Source organism: Petaurus breviceps, unplaced genomic scaffold (genome assembly GCF_028583685.1).
Source record: "Petaurus breviceps papuanus isolate PSGF00001 unplaced genomic scaffold, PetGlider_PUasm1.0 154, whole genome shotgun sequence".
Taxonomy (NCBI): domain Eukaryota; kingdom Metazoa; phylum Chordata; class Mammalia; order Diprotodontia; family Petauridae; genus Petaurus; species Petaurus breviceps.
Window position 1 is genome coordinate 2,790,417 of NW_027185715.1, and position 17,230 is coordinate 2,807,646.

Sequence of the window (17,230 nt, forward strand, 5' to 3'; positions counted from 1 at the left end):
TATGTATGTGTGTATATGTAAAATTATTTGATACATGCTTCTATTTATCTCTTCTTTCTCTGGATGCAGATAGTATCTTTCTTCATATGTCCTTTACAATTAATTTGGGTATTTATAATAGTCAAAATGATCAACCAAAGTTATTCTTAAAACAATATTGTTATTATTGTATACAATGTTCTCTTGGTTCTGCTCATTTCACTCTTCATTATTTTGTGCAAGTCTATCCATGTTTTTCTAAGATCACCAAGTTCATCATTTCCTACAGTACAATAGTATTCCAACACAATCATATACCATGACTTGTTCAGCCATTCCCCAATGAATGAGCATCTCTTGCAATTTCCATTTTGACCCAGTATCCTATTAAAATATCATTACTAGAATGAGGAAAAAATAGTAATGATGTGTTAATATGATACTGGGTCAAACTAGAAGTAAAATCAAATCTAAGATATCTATTGGGAGGTGAAATCTCAGATTCAAGAATCAAAAATTCAAGAAGGTTTTGGTACTGGATAAATAACTTGATATTCAGCCCCCAAACCAAAATACATTTATGATTGTATTGATTTGGGAATTCCCTTCAAGGCTGTATATTGCAACCCAACCATATGTGATTCTTGTCCATGTTCTTCCAAAAATTTGCCTCAGAGGGTCCTCTCTTCCAATGTGTCACTCAAGGTCTTCCTTTATTTCTCTGAACATCACAAGGGTACCAGTAAAACACTGACTTTCTACCTATGCCTCTTGTTCTTTCCATGTGAGCAGTCAATCTTCTCTTCCTGCCATAGAATTCCTTGATGACCTCCTTTGCTTCTGTTCTTTGGAGTTCCTCATTGGTTTTATGTTACAGCCTACTTGTATCTACCATGTACCTTTTCATGGCCCTCTGTGATACTTATCTCTAGTTTTTGCAGGCAGTGATTGTCCACATCCTCCTAACATATAGCAGCATTAGTGATATACGTATAAATAAATGCACCCACATATATGTATATTTATGTATGTGTATGTATATATGTATGGATGTAACGTCATCTATGGCTTTCACTTCTTTCACATATGTTGCTAAATGAAGTCTGAGAAAATCGTGCAAATTTTCTGACTGGCTTCAATATGAATTTACATTACATTACCTTAACTGAATCTTTACACCACTGTACCACTGTAATTAATCCACTGTCCCACTCACCACAGTGGTGCTCCCAAGCCTTTTCATTCCTCTTCAACCTGCCATGGCTCCCCCTCCCTCCACTCTGTCAGTTAAGAACCTTGCCTCATATTTTATTGGAAAAACTGAAGCTATTCAGTACAAGCTCCCTTTTCCCACCTCCTTTTCATCTCACATCAACCAGATGTCTTCTGAGACTATCCTCTCCTTAACTCATCTCACATAATGAGGTGAGCCCTTCTCCTTGCAAAGACAAATTTGTCTATATGCATGATTCCATTCCGTTCCATCTTCTGCAGCAGATTTCTCTCTCTTTCATGCCCACTCTTTCACTTATTTTCCTCTCCTTGTCTACTGGCTGCTTTCCTACTATATACAAATAGGTCCCCTATCCTCAAAAAACTCTCACTCAATCCATCTATTCCTACTAGCTATCATGCCATACCTTCCCTTCCTGTTGTGGCTAAACTGCTTGAGAAGACTGTTTATAATAAGTGTCTTCACTTCCTTTTTTTCTCACTCTCTTCTTAATTCTATACAGTTTTGCTTCTGACTTTAGCATCCAACAGACATTGTTCTTTCCAAAGTTACAAATTGTCTCTCAATTTAATGACCTTTTCTCAATCCTCAGCCTTCTTGACCTCTTTACAGTCTTTGATACTGTCATTTGCCATCTCCTTGATACCCTCTTCTCTCTAAGTTTTTGTGAAATTACTCTTTCTTATTTCTCCTCCTACCAATGCTCAGTGTCCTTTGCTTGATCTTAATGTCATATCCACTAATGATGAGTACCCCAGAGAGCTCTGTCCCAGGCCCCCTTCTCTTCTCCTCCTGTACTGAGGATGCTCAAATCTACTTATATAGCCCTCACATCCATTTTTGTATCTCCAAATATTTACTGGACATCTTGAACCAGATGTTTGGTAGACATCTTTTTTTTTTTTAAAGCAATTGGGGTTAAGTAACTTGCTCAAGGTTACACGGCCAGTTATTATCTCTGGGTGTGGTGCTGAGTATCTGAGCCCAGATTTGATCCAGGTCATCCTGACACTGGAGCCGGTGCTCTTACTCGCTGAGCCACCTGGCCGCCCCTAAGCAATTGGGGTTAAGTAACTTGCTCAAGGTTACACGGCCAGGTGTTACTGGGTGGGTGCTGAGCCCGGGATTCGATCTCCAGGTGTTCTCAACACTGGAGCCGGTGCTCTTACTCGCTGTGCTACCTGGCCGCCCCTGGTAGACATCTTAAACTCAACGTATTTAAAATTGAGCTCTTTCTCTTTTCCCCAAAACCTTCCACTCTTCCTAGCATTCTTATTGCGGTTGGAGTCACCAACATCCTTGAAATTTGGGTGTTATCCTTGACTCTTCCCTCTCTTTCACCTTCGATATACAATCTGGTGCTAAGATCTGTTGATTTACTTTTATAACACCTCTCTCATATGTTCCCTTCTTTCCTTTGACACCATGGCGCAGGTCCTCATCACTTTATTCCTGGACTATTGCAATAACCTTTTGGTTTGTCTCCTCTACACAAGTCTATCCCCATTCCAGTCCACCATTCATTCAAGTTATCAAAGTGAGCCTCCTAAAACACAGGTCTGACCATCTTCCTTCACTACCCTCACTCAGTAAATTCTAATGACTCCCTATCATGATCAAACATAAAATCCTATTTGGTATTCAAAAACCTTCATAGACCAGTGCTTCACTTCTTTCCAGTCTTCTTACACTTTATATCCACCCTTCTGACATATCCTATGATCCAGTGACACTGACCTTCCTGTTCTTTGAACAAGACACTCCATCTCCCAACTTAGGGTATTTTCACTGATTGTCCCTAATGCCTGGAATTTTCTCCATCTTCATCTCTGCCTTCTAGTTTCTTTCAAGTTCCAACTAGAATCTCACCTTCTACAGGAAGGCTTTCATAGTCCCTCTCAACTCTAGTGCTTTCCTTCTGTTGATTAATTCCAATTTCTTCTGTCTATACTTGTTTGTACATAGTTGTCTTCATGCTCCCTCTTACTGAAGTGGAAAGGAAGGCCAACCTTTTACCTGATTTGTTCTTCTTGGTCAGAGCAGTGAGTGAAAATTACAAAGAAGATAGCACAAACTTAAAAGAAGAAATTTCCTAACAATTAGGGATATTTTAAAAATGAAAAAAATTACCTCAGGAAGCTATGAATTTTTCCTCATTGGATGTCTTCATGCAAAGATGACCACTTGATGACCACTATGTGATAATAAAGTTTCTTTCTGGGTATGGCTTGCATGTGATATCTGCTGAGGTCTATTTGAGCTCTAAAAATCTATGATTCTGACTCTTATAGCATCACACCACCTCTAATATGTGACCTCCCCTGATCCCTTCAATTGCTAATGTTCTACCCCCAAAAGATTTTGCATATATTTTGTATACATTTATGTGTGTATATACTATTTTCTAACAAATTGTAAGCTCCTTGAAGACAGCATTGTGCATTTTTGTTTTTGTATTTCCAGGGTGTAGCACAATGCATGAAATATTGTAGGCCTTTAATAAATGCTTATTAATTGACTTGTAGCCAAATGTCAAGACCTCTCCTTGTGGGCTAGGGCTACAGGAGTGCCTCAGTGGTTTTCTAACACCCCCTTACAATTCTTAGGCATGGGTCAGGATCATTTGCCTACAGACTTATAGAAAGGGCTAAAGATTTATGTCTAGAATTTTCCCAACTTCAATTTAGGATTGCCCTGAGCCACCAGGGAGCTCTAGACTCTCACATAATTGATTTGGTTACTAGTATACTTTGATTGTACTCCCTTGTCTCTTCAAAGTACTTAATAGGAGCCTGTAGACTTACTATATCTGGCAGATAAGATGTGGGGGCCATTGCCAGTCATCTTGACCTGTGTCTTGCCCTTGGACTCTGATGACTCTGGAGGAGAGAGTGAGACTGATGACTTTTTGCACAGCTTTGCCTTCCTTAAGCCAAATTCATTTGCAAGTCAGGACATCATTCTCCTGGTGTCATTGGTCTTTTTCCAGAATGAAGGATGAACAACAATCACAACTACTACCACAACCATCACAACAACAAAAACAACCACAGATAGAGTCTGTTATTCTGGGACCAGCCCAATCATCTGCATGAAAAGTATGGCATATTTATTTGGGAGATTTTGGCTTACATTTCTCTGATTGTGATAGAAGTCCATAAGAGTGGGACTAAAGCTGTGAAACCTACATTGTAGATCATAAGGTCATTGACAGCCAGTGAGCTTTATGAAAGAAGCAGGACCTGCCTGATGGCTGATAGATTTGATTGACTATGTATGTTTTCTAACTCTTTATTTTGACAGTCTGGTGGTGATTAAATAGCATGTGATATTTAGAGAGATAAAATGATCAAGTCCAGAATGCAGTCATTTTTCTGACAGGGGACTTTTAGAAGGCATTAGAGAAGCGTGACTATGTTTTCCTAACTGACACCTTATGTTTTTGTCTTTTATGCTGAGTGACAAAGAAGAAACTGACAAATCTCTTCTCCAAACAGGTACAAATAGATGATGCAATGTAATGCCTGTGATTCTAGTCAATTCCTCGCTTTTAAATCAAGTGAGAACTTTGGATTGGGTCATTCACTGTGAAAAACAGAAAACCATTTTTAAAAGGTTTTTTAAAAAATTGTTTTCCTCCATAAAGTTAAATTTGACATAAAAAGCAATGATTTCTAAGCCTAATGAAATGAGTGCTGATACTTGCCATGTTATGAACAGCCCACTAGAGATTTAGGGTCTTCTCTGCTATTGGAAGCAAATTTCATTAGTGATTGTAGAAGTCTTGGCAGAAAGCTCTCGAGGTAATTACTGAGCACAGACATTTTTGTAAGTGATGGCTCCTCAGACAGGGACTATTCTAGGCAGGAAAAAGATGAAGATGAATAGATGCCATTTGATTAGTTTATAGGGCCTCCTATTATAACTGTTCAGACTACTATAATGGAATAGGGGTGGTGAAGACCTTTGTTGCCTTAATTTGTGTGCTTGATTCTAGTAGAAATCAAGAAGGTTGGTAGAGAGGCAGGGGTTAGAGAAGAGTGTCCTGGATCCTTATGCATGCTGAGACATTTAATAAGAATCCCCGCTCTCCTGGATGGAATATACTAAATTTGATAACATGTCATTTGAAAAAAGAAACAGATAACTCTGATGAAGACAGAGAGACAGGCCCATCTCTAGGCAAAAATGTGAAGGAAACAAATGAAGTTTGTTTATGTGATCACCCTTAACTGCTTTCGCTCCCCCAGACATAGATTTTTCTCCATCTAACATGTATTCCTATTTACCAGAAAGGCAAGGTTCTAGAAAGTGGGTAGAATCAGAGAAATTAGAATTAAGGGCAAGAGATTCTTTTGATTTGTGTTTCTACAATGATTCCTGACTAATAGTACAGTAAAGAGAATCATAACAATGGAATATTCTCTTTTTACTTATGCCTCATAGAGTCACTAAGTGTAGCTTGAGTGCCACCTTCCACAAAAGGCCTTTCTTGAGTGGTCTCTTTCCACTTTCCCAGTCAAGTAGTGAGGGAACCTTCCTTCCTGAAATGACTTTGTATTACTTATTTGTAAATATTTGCTTATCTTCTAGTGGAGTATGAACTCCTTGTGGAAGGGGACTATTTTATTTTTTCTTTTTTGTTTAGTGGTTCAAATAATGCTTTGCAAATAGTATATACTTACTAAATGGCAAATTAAGTTGAAGAGACCATCTAGTTTATCTCTTTATCTCTCTGGCAGGACTATACTAAAAAATATTACATAGGTAAAAGGGGTGTTCCATACCTCTCAACCCCAGTTAATGTGAGTAACAAAATCTTTTGTGCCTGGATTCATAGAATATCTTGTTAGTTACAATAATCATATGATGAGATAGAATCAATTAACCAAAGGTATAAACTGAGTACAAAAGGAATGAAGCAGATGACCATAGAGAAAATATAATATGTGGGGTTTGGATAAAACAGAAAGCCAGTTTAGAATCCAGCATTCCAATAGCATTCCACTTTGGTGGTAGGGCAGCTCCAGTTGAGAAGGTATCACTTGAGAAACTATCTCTTGCTCTGAGAAGCTATCACTTGGTGGAGGATGATGGTGGAAAGAGGAGGAGATGGTATTAGCTTTTTCCTTCCCCTCTTTACCAGAGGAATGAATTGATCTTGTAAATTTCAAAATGCCAGGAGATCTGGATTTCTCATCAACATTGATAGTAGTGTGGCCATCCAGAAGAAATTATGGTAGTGTCTGCATTATGAGTCTTCAAGGATAATCTCTTTAACTCCTCCAGAAATTCTTATTGGGCTTGGATCCAATTAGAATTCTTCTTTGAGGCTTTGCTTACAGCTATTTTCACATTGTTTTCTTCTTCTGAGTTTGCCTTAGTCTTCCCTGCTGCTATAGTGGCTTTTTTTGGTCAAGTTTTTTTTGTTGTTGTATGCTCATTTTCCAGCCCATTTCTTGACTTTGAACTTTATGGTAAAGTTGGGGCCTGCTCATCTGGGTGTAGGGAGACAGTGTTCCATACGTTAGGCTTTTTTGTGATGCTATTTTCAGAACTAGTTCTGTAAGGGGGTCTGCATGTTTTGAGTTCTCTGAAGTTGATGTGATCCAGGGAGATGTGTGGTCACTGTTCTTTTGTTCTGGTCTCTGGTCTTTAGTTAAGAAGAGGTCCTACTCCCCTACAGCTACAAACACTAGCATTCATCTCAACCCTAGAACTGTAACCAGGTCCCCTTCTCTCCTGCAGCCACAAGCGCTAGTGTTCCTTTCTGCCTTAGAACTGTTACCAGGGCCCCCTACTCCCTTGTGATGGACTAGCAGCTTCTTACTATGGTGAAACTGTGACCCAGAATTGCATATGTGAAATAGTGTTGCCAGTCAGTGCCATCTGTACCCATTGCCAGTAAAGGGTTCCCTATAATCTCTTTCTGACTGCTTGTCTGATCCCCTTATGGTCTATGGGCTGAGAGCTCCTGAAGCTGTTGAAGCTACTCTTGAGACTGCCTCTAAGACCTGAAGCTGGTGCTGCTTCCATGTACACTCTGGGCCAGACCCCACCCCTGCATCACAGACCTCTTCTGCCAACTTCCTGAGTTGTTTTAGGCTGGAAAAATATCTCACTCTGACCATTTGTTTAGTTCTGACACTCCAAAATTTGATTTGAGGCATTATTTTAAAATTGTTTGAAAGAAAATTTTGAGAGAGTTCAGCTATATTGCTGTCTGTACTGTCAAATTGACTCCACCTTCCATTTCTAATATATAGGAAATTCCTTCTTTCATTTTAATTTAGAGCTATTAGTAGATCAATTTAGGGAATTCTTGGTGTGGAAACGAACAATTCTCCACTCTGTGTGGTAGTTGCTTAAAGTCACTGAGAGGCAGTGACTTAACCATAGCTGCATAGCTAGTATATCTCAGAGACAGGACTTTTTTGACTCTATCCACGACAGACTGCTTTTTATCCTTTTTTTTTTCTACTCTGCACATATCGCCTACATATGTAAGTGCTAGAAACTGGAAGGAACCATGAAGAATGCAGTTCCCAACACTTTCAGTTCCTTCCTAGAGCCTACTTATTTAACACTATGCAAATAATACATTTAGTTTCCCAGAGAAAGCAATTTCCATTTTCATCAAGGCTCAGTCATATTGTTTGTGGGGACCCGCAGGGAATGTATGAATTCTCAATCATTTACACTTTTGTTTCCTTTAATTAAGCATTAGTTTGAGGAGCTCTCTGGCTTGGAATCAATCTTGCTATTGCCCAGTTCTCTCTGAATTATCTGAGTTCAACTTAGTATTTTTACAGGCTTTTTCACAGTCGATCTCATTCCAGAATGATCTATGTGAAATGGATTATTGACAACTCAAATACTGAGAAACATCTTGAAAGAGAGAATATACACATGTATATGTGATGTTTTCCCCAGATGTAACAATATACCCAAGAAACCTCCAGAAACACAAATTACAGATAGGAGACAAAAAAAAATCAATATTCTATTAGCTCTCACATGACCTAGAATTCTACTAATAGTTAGGAAAAATGCCCCTCTGATTTAATCTTTTGTCAAAATAACTAACTTTGTTTTAAAATCTCTTCCTTTCTCCCACCACCCTATCACTTTGGGGTTTACTGTCTTAAGGCACCAAAACTACACACAAAGGGACAAATCAGAAATTATTGGTTAATGCCACCAATAAATAGCAGTTATAGTATACAAACACTTAAGGGGCATTAAACCAATTTTCCAGTGTTCTCTTAGTGAAGAGACAGACATTACTTACAGGAACATATGAAACTTAAGTTTGTAAATGTTATAAAAGCAACTTGATTTTCTCCCATCATTTACCTCGTCTAATTAGAGGAAAAGGGTACTCAGTGAGCATTATTAAATTATTGAAAAAAATGCACCTGTATCTCCTTATGTTTTAAGTCAAGTGAGTTATTTTGCATGAATGGGAAGATGTAAAGAGAATATATAAGCATATGTCTCATAAAGTTGCCCTGACCTAGCTAAAATTTCTCAGAAAGTGCTTAAAATAATATAGCCAAGACCCATCCCCATCCCACAACCAACATAGCCATTCCAAGTTCTTTTGGTTATTCCCAGAGACTAGTCCAGTTGTAATGTTAATAGAATAGGAAGATTTTTCCTGGCCATTAATAGGTCTAACACCTGGAGCCTGTGGTCACATGTGAGCCTGAGTCGAGAGAGAGAGAGAGAGAGAGAGAGAGAGAGAGAGAGAGAGAGAGAGCGAGCGCACAAGTAGAGAGTGAGAGCAGAGAGAGAGAGAAGCAAGCTGTGAGCAGGGAGAGGGAGGAATTTGTCTAGGGAAACTTGTTTTTGTGGAGACACCTGGTATTTTAATGATGTTCCAAATAAATACTTTGGTTTTGGCTTGAAGGAAGACAGTTGATTACATTTTGAGAATTTACCCTATAAATACTCATGCATATTCATAGTGGCTGCTATGGGTAGTCCATTGGCATTACAGCAGTTTAGCTCTGCAGTCAGCATGTCTTTGTTCTTTCCTTGTATAGGGCATAGGATTCTCCCTTAGGCTAGGGCTCACAGAAAGGCTGTCCCATGTTTGAGCCATTCCTTGGATATGAATTTGCTCCCAATGAATGAATGAAAAGGCATTTTATTAAGTAAGTGCTTCCTTGACCATGAACTCCTTTAGAGCAGGTACCACCTTTGGTCTTTTTTTTTTACCCATAGGGCTTAGCACAGTGCCTGGTAATGTCCAAATCTTTGTTTACCTGTTTGGGTTTTTTTGGCAAAGATACTGGAGTGTTTTACCATTTTCTTTTCCAGCTAATTTTACAGATGAGGAAACTGAGACAAACCAAGTTAAGTGACTTGTCCAGGGTCACACAGCTAGTAAGTGTCTGAACTCAGGTCCTCCTGACTCCAGGGCCGGCATTCTATACATTATGCCATCTAGCTGCCTGGCACTTAGTAGCTGCTCAACAAATATTTATTAGCTATTGACTATGGACTCTACTATGTGCCAAGACTATAACTGAAGATAGAAAGCCTTAGCTTCAAGGACATCACGTACTAATAGGGGGAGACAACATCTAGAGGGTATTAGTGGACACCCTGCACTTTCACTAGTTAGTCATAGGCTATGGTAGTTCAAAGTAAATAATATTGCGTCAAATAGCAAGCAAATAAAGTGATAAGAAAAGCTCTTCCTAGGCACAGCGGAATACGCTCTGTCATAAATAACCATACCGTGAGTAGGGAAAGGCCGACATGTAGACAAGAAGTGTGCCCAAGGAAATACATATGAAGGCTACACATGTGGAAAACACATGGACAGGGAACATGTGCAGTGAAGGGAAACATGCCAGAAAAATGTGTGAGCAAGGCAGACATGGGAAGGGCACGCACATAAGGAACATATGTGGCTACACCATGTGTGGCCAGGACCACTCTGATCTCTGCCATGGAGCTGCCTCTATTCTCTGGTAATTTCTTTTAACTCTTATCTGCTGGCTATCCTGTTTCTGCTCTCTGTTGAGCATCGTGTCATCTCTCTTTGGCATTTTGTTTTCTCCACTTGGCATTGCATTGTCTTCTCTGGGTGTCTCCAATAGTCATGACTTGTTAAGTGACTTGTCCATGGTCATATAGCTAGCAAGCACATGAAGAGGGATTTAAATTCAGGTATCTGGACACTATAACCATCTGTTACGTCAGTGAGAAGTAGATATGGGCAGTAGATATTTTTTAGATATGGGCAACTTTCCATAGTCAATGAACATAGACTATAAATTCTTCTGTCATTTAAAGTCTTTCACAACCTGCACTCTCCCTGTTTTTCTGCCCTGACTTTTTACACATTATACCCGTTTGTGACCACTAAGGTGTAGCCAAGACTGGCCATCTTGCTATGTTCTCATGTATGAATCCTATTTCTCATCCTGTTCTCCATGCTCAAAGTATACTTTCTCCTCACCTCCACCTCTTGGAATCCCTAGTTATTCTTTCAGGTCTCAGCCAAGCACTATTTTTCCCATCAAGCTTTCTTGATCCCTCAATTTCTCAATTTTCTTGTAACTATGCTGTATATGTCTGCAGATGTTCATGTCATCTTTCTCAGATAGATTCTAAACACCTAAATAAAGGGACTGTTTGACTTTTGTCCTTGTAATCCCAGAACCTAGAACAGTGCTCTGTACATTATAAGCACTCAGCAAATGCTTGTTGGTTGCTTAATTGAAAATTTTGTTTCACTCTCCACCAGTACATTGATTTAGACAGTTTTCCTCAGATAATGAGGGTCATAGGACTTATTGCTGGAAGGGACTTCTGTAAAGCTATGTATCCTAAGATGTTAAGGCATCTAATTGAACCCACTTGTTTTGCAGAAGGGAACTTGTCTGAGATCATAAGAGTATTATATAGTAGATGTAGAAATTGGATCCAGATCCTTTAACTATAAAACCAGTGTTTTCTCCCTTGAATTTATTTCCCACCAACCTCTACCTGACCCCCAAGTCTATAGGAGTATTTTAGCAATGAATGAAAATGGGAAACATGTTACTCAAGTGCTGTCCTAGATCTAGTTAAATCTGGTCCTGGGGGGTTTGGGCCTAAGCTAATATTGTTTGAAGGAGTTAGAAATCAGTACTTGTCCCCATGAATGTCAGAGTCCCAGAACTCCACCTTTTAGGGGAAGGCATTACTGTAGGACTGAACCTCCTGAGCTGCAACATGAATTTGTTTCTTTGAAGTTGTGAAAATAGTCTGCTTTGTTGAATTGAATTGGTACTCAAACAAATAACAGGAGCTAAGCACCTTATAAAAATATACTGTGCTAATTGTAGGACATTTGGTCCTGATAAGAATTAATTCACCTATGAAAAAGGTTTACTATACCCACAAAGAGTAGCAGGATATAGTTTATCATGGCAATGATACCCATCACAGTTTAAAACAGAAAGCATTTTATCATCTTTGTTTTAAAGAAGGGAAGCCAGAGGTGCCAAAAAGAGAAATATTTCTTCCAAGAGCATATATTGGGTTAAGTATAATGTATGATACATGTACAAAGCCAATTTGCCATTACATATGCTTAATAGGGCCACAGAAACATTAATTAGACTGTGTCTCTCAATGCTAGCAATCAAATTGTGTTAACTGAGTGCATAAAAATATTAGTTTATATTATCTACTAGATACCACATACATTAACCCCTGCACACCAGGGACAAATCACAAACCAGATTTTGGAGGGCTTTCCAATATGCCTTATATCAATACTGAATGACAAGGTTCCCTCTCTGCCCAGCTCCAAGATGGTGGCCTGACAAATTGTTAATCTCTGTCAGTCTATCAACACTGCCCTCAAGTGAACATAGGATACTTGAATCTCAATATCAGGAAATTCAGGAGCCAGCCTCAGCTATAACCAAATATCAGGGATTTCCAATGGCTTTCCATGGGTGTTACCCAAGTTCTAATTGGTGACTGATTACTTAAGCTTCTGATGAAAGCAACCTACCAGTGAAAGTTATATTATTAGCAAGGGTTTGTCAGTTGTTCACCAAATTTGGGGGACACACAGTAAGTATTTACTAAATTTGGGGTACAAACATGCAATTACCAAACAATATCACTTACAAACCTTATCTTATTACAGAAAAACAACTTATATAACAAGTACTCAGGTACAAAATGGTGGCTTAAAACAAAATGGAACCAGTTATGTTAAGGGAACAAATATATTCTCATTATATCAAGCACAGAACAAGGCATAATATCCTGCATGAATCTCAATCCCATGTGAATTTGGTTGAAATCATGGGAGTTCAAACAAAGTAGAATTGGAAGGAAAACAATTATTTCTCTTTTGCTTTGGTGGGATAAGCACGGGGTGAGGAGAAACCAATTTTCCAATCCAGGATCTTCTAAGACTTCACACCAACCAGGGCCTTTGGAAAATTAATTGACCTCTCTATGAGGTCATTTACCCATAAATTAAAGGAGTTGAGCAAGATGATTTTTGAAGTTTTTTTCAACTCTAACATTTTATGATTTTATGACATACATGAAGATTTAAATTGGTTGAAACATTTCTCTTTATTTTATATAAAGAAAGATAATAACTTATTCCTTTTACATTTATGAAGGGAAGATTAATGCCCTAATAGTGCTCAATCACTAATATACTTCCTCCACATTTCAACCTCACAGTTATTGTTGTGTTTTATTCATGGAAAAACAAATTACTTTCATGCATAATGGGGCTTACATCTTGCTAATCTATCTTGTATAAACAAAGTTCCCAAGGTATAAGAATCATTTCTTAACTGTGCATTTTTTGATTATCTGAACCACAATTGGAGGCGTTTAAGAGGAAATTTCTGCCTTTATAATTCTGGATTAAGATGTTGATTTGTTATTATTACAGTTTCCACCAATTATTCCACCCGATCTCCCTCAAACATTTACAGAACCACAAATGAACCTCACCCTCAATAATGTAGAAGGTAAAAAAAGAAATGAAGTAAGAAGAAAATGTGACTACTACCAGTCCCTAAATATAGATGACCTCTCAGTGACATTTTTTTCATGCACTGCTTAAACAATGATACAGGGCCATGTAAGACTCTGGGCTCACACTGACCATTTCTAATGCTGGAGGCTGACACCAAAAATGATACAGACATTTTTCATTTTTGACTTATGTTTACCAGATTCTACTCTGGGAAAACTTCCAAATATGCCTTGTTGCTAGGTTTCTATAAATACTGGAAGCAGGGCCCTTAGCTCCTACAAGTCACTTAAGATAACAGATTAATATGGGCAACCTTTATTTCATTCCACATAAAGTGAACAAGATGCAGGGGACTCATGGAGCCCATAAACAGATACTGAAATAAAATTAAGCATTCAAATGTCTCATATCCTCCTCTTGGAAGTGAACTAGACTTGGGGATATCAGTAGGACACTCCTTGAAGGGGTACGGCACAGGTTCCTTCTAATTCAGAATGCCTCTCTGATTTAGATACCTTCTAGAAGCCTAGCACCCTTGGGGCTACCAAATATACATTCCACATCCCTATAGCAGGGAAAGGAAGAAAAATCCCCATCTCTTCCACCCTCCCCTAACCTTCACACATATTCTTAAGCTACAGAATCACATGGATGATGATCTTTCTCCAAAAAAGCAAGTTGCTTGGAAATCATCTTTCTCTCTCTAGAAGCCTGAACTTATTTTTAAAAAAAATTTTCAAAAATTTATTTACTTATAACATTTATAAAAATATTTGAGTTCCACATTCTCTCCATTCCTTCTATCCATCTCCCATCCATTGAAAAGGTAAAGCAATATTATATCAATTCTACATGTGAAGTCATGTAAAACATATTCATATGAGTCATGTTGTAAAAAAAAGACCCTCAATAAAAAACAAAAAAGAAAATGAAAAAAGAATCCTCCAATCTGCACTCAGAATCCATCATTTTCTCTCTGAAGATGGATAGCATTAGTCATCATGGGTCCTTTGCAATTGCCTTGGATCATTGTCTTAATCAGAATAGTTAAGTCTTTTACAGTTGATCATCATTGTAATACTACTGTTACTAGGAACAATGTTCTCCTGGTTCTGTTCACTTCACTTTGTATCAGTTCATTTAAGATTTCCCAGGTTTTTTTCTGAAACCATCCTGTTTGTCATTTCATATAGTGCAATAATATTCCATAATAATATATCATAACTTGTTCAGCTATTCCCCAATGAATGGGCATTTTCTCATGTTCCATTTTTTTTTGCCACCATAAAAAGAGCTGCTACAGATATTTTTGTACATGTAGGTCCTTTTCCTTTTTATTTGATCTCTTTGGGGTATAGACCTAGTAGTTGTATTGCTCGGTCAAGGGGTTATACATAGTTTTATAGTCCTTTGTGCATAGTTCTGAAATGTTCTCCAGAATGGTTGGCAGGTCCCTGAACTTATGAAATTGAGGTTACTTTTGAGGCAACCTCAATGTTGGTATCGCCCAAGAAATCTTCATTCTCTAGCTGGATCATGTTGCGCCCCCCCCCCCCCAAAAAATTGGTCACTCCTCTACCAAGAATATGAGATTCCAGAACATGGCCTAGGAGCTCCCCTCTGGGAAAAGCACATGACTATTCCTGCCATGTGCCTCTGCATGTCCTCCATCATTACCTCAATGGTTGCCATCTCTTGGGTTGCAAATATCCATAATCAGGAGCTCTTTTTGTGGATTGGGTGGCAGAGAGAGCTATAGTGGCAAGCATATGCCTCTACCCCAAGGCAGTTAGTATTGGTTCTTCCTTTCCAGTCCAAAAAATCTCCCCCACCTTTATGGCACTCCAAAATAAAGATGCATAGGAAAAGACAAAAGGAATGAAAGCAGCATGCCACTTTCTTTTATATGGCAGAATGGGGGAGGGGAATAGTCCCCCAGATATTCCCATAAGCTAATCAGGTTGGGGGCAGCTTCAGTCCCTGAAAACCGATGAGAAATTCTCCATGTCCTCTCAACAATATGCTGGTGTCCATGATCTCCAAGAGAAAACCCTTTTCTGACCCCAGAGGAAAGCTCATTGTGCCCTTTAAACTCATCAAATTCATCTGGGAATTCCTTTGATCACACCCCCTCCTCCATTTTGGTAGAAATCTTAGCAAAATTCTTTGCTATCTCAGGGGTCAAGTAGTTGATGTAACTGAGACTGAGAATAGTGAAAAGGAACTTGTCTCCCCAGTCCCACCCTCTCCCCCCATTGCCACGCTTGATAGGAGATCATTGTTGCTCTCCATGGGGGAGGAAATGAAAATCCTTCCAATCCTAGGTGACTCTATGAAAACAGCTTCACAGGACATTATGGGAGTGATTTTATTTCTGAGCCACAAAATTGGATCCATAACAAAGCAGGTCACCAAGGGAGAAATGAAAGTCAGTGATGTGCAGGACAAGCAAAGATGCCTAGGAATAAACGTAAAAGACTTCATGGAGTAGACAAAAGACTCTGAGGAATCCCGAAGTTCCAGAGAAGTTGAGAGAGAGTTTGACAGGACTTTTGAAAAGTTTAGAGCTAAACTCAGTTTTATTTATATAAAAAACCAAACCAAACCAAACCATTTTATCCCTTTAAAATTGAGGAGATGAAAAAAAAATTAACTATCATTCTGAGGATTCTATTGCTAAGAAACTGAACTTAAGAAATGTTCCATTCAAAGATTTTAAAACTTCTATTTCATGCCAGTTGATATTTTCTGTCACTTCCCTTCTCTCCCTTCCCCTCCCATCTCCTCTCCTCCTTTCCCCTCCTCTCCCCTGCGCTCCCTTCCCCTCCCCTCTTCTTCTTTTCCCTCCCCTCCCCTCCTCTTCTCTCTCTTCCTCTTTCCTCCCCTTCCCTTCCCTTCCCTGAACTTGAAGTCAGCAGAACCCCAGGATCAAATCTCAACAAGTGAGGATATTGGCTTTATGACTTTGAACAAATCACTCAAGGTCTCTAAGTCTTGAAATTACTGTGTGTGTGTGTGTGTGTGTGTGTGTGTGTGTGTGTGTGTGAGCGCATGTGTACATGTGGTATTACACCAGAAAAATATAAGCCTTTTGGGGGGAGGGACTATTTCAATTTTGTCTTTGGAATTTCAATGCCTTGTATAGTGCCATGCACAAGCAATGTTGATAAAACATTTGACAAATGTTTGTTGAATTGAGTTGAGGCTGGACAAATAAATTGCATGCTTGATTGTAGGACAGAATCTCTAGAACTTTTAATAATGAGTGGCAGGGATAGTAGAGGGTAATTCAAATTACAGGTAACTTCAAGATTCCATTATTGGCATTCATGTCACTGTCCTTCTGCACCAAATTTTTGATGGAGTAACAGAGTATAGAAATAGACATGCCAGCGTGTGGATCTAGTGGCCCAAAGACAGGCAGTAGGAGAAAGGGTAAGCAGGTATTCTATCTAATTTTCAAGGTATCTCCTCAGCCCCTAAATAATTGAGAATCAAATGTAACAAATTTGTTTTCAATTCATGAGTAGAAGAAAAGTCCTTTGTATTAACTTTTGGAGTATCCTTCAAAACCATTTTTTTCACTCATAATGTTACTTTCCTATTAAACACAAAGAATAAAGCAATCCAACTCATGAATGAAGGTCTTAACCTCCTTGGTAGTTGGCTTTAAAGAGAGAGAAGTCAATGGGTGAACAGAACAAAGACATTATTTCTTTAATATAAAGAAATTATATATATATATATATATATAATATAAAGAAATCTTTTATAACTTTACTACTGATTTACTATATGTGTGACCTGGGACCCATTAATTCTATATCCAACCCAACTTTACTAGTGTAATGACTCAGGCACTGAACTTGGAGTCAGGAAGGCCTGGGTTTGGAACCCACCTGAAAAACTTGCTATAGTGATGCTGGGCTAATTACTTAACCTCACTGAGTCTCACTTTCCTTATCTATAAGATGGAGATAATACCTAAAGTACTTACC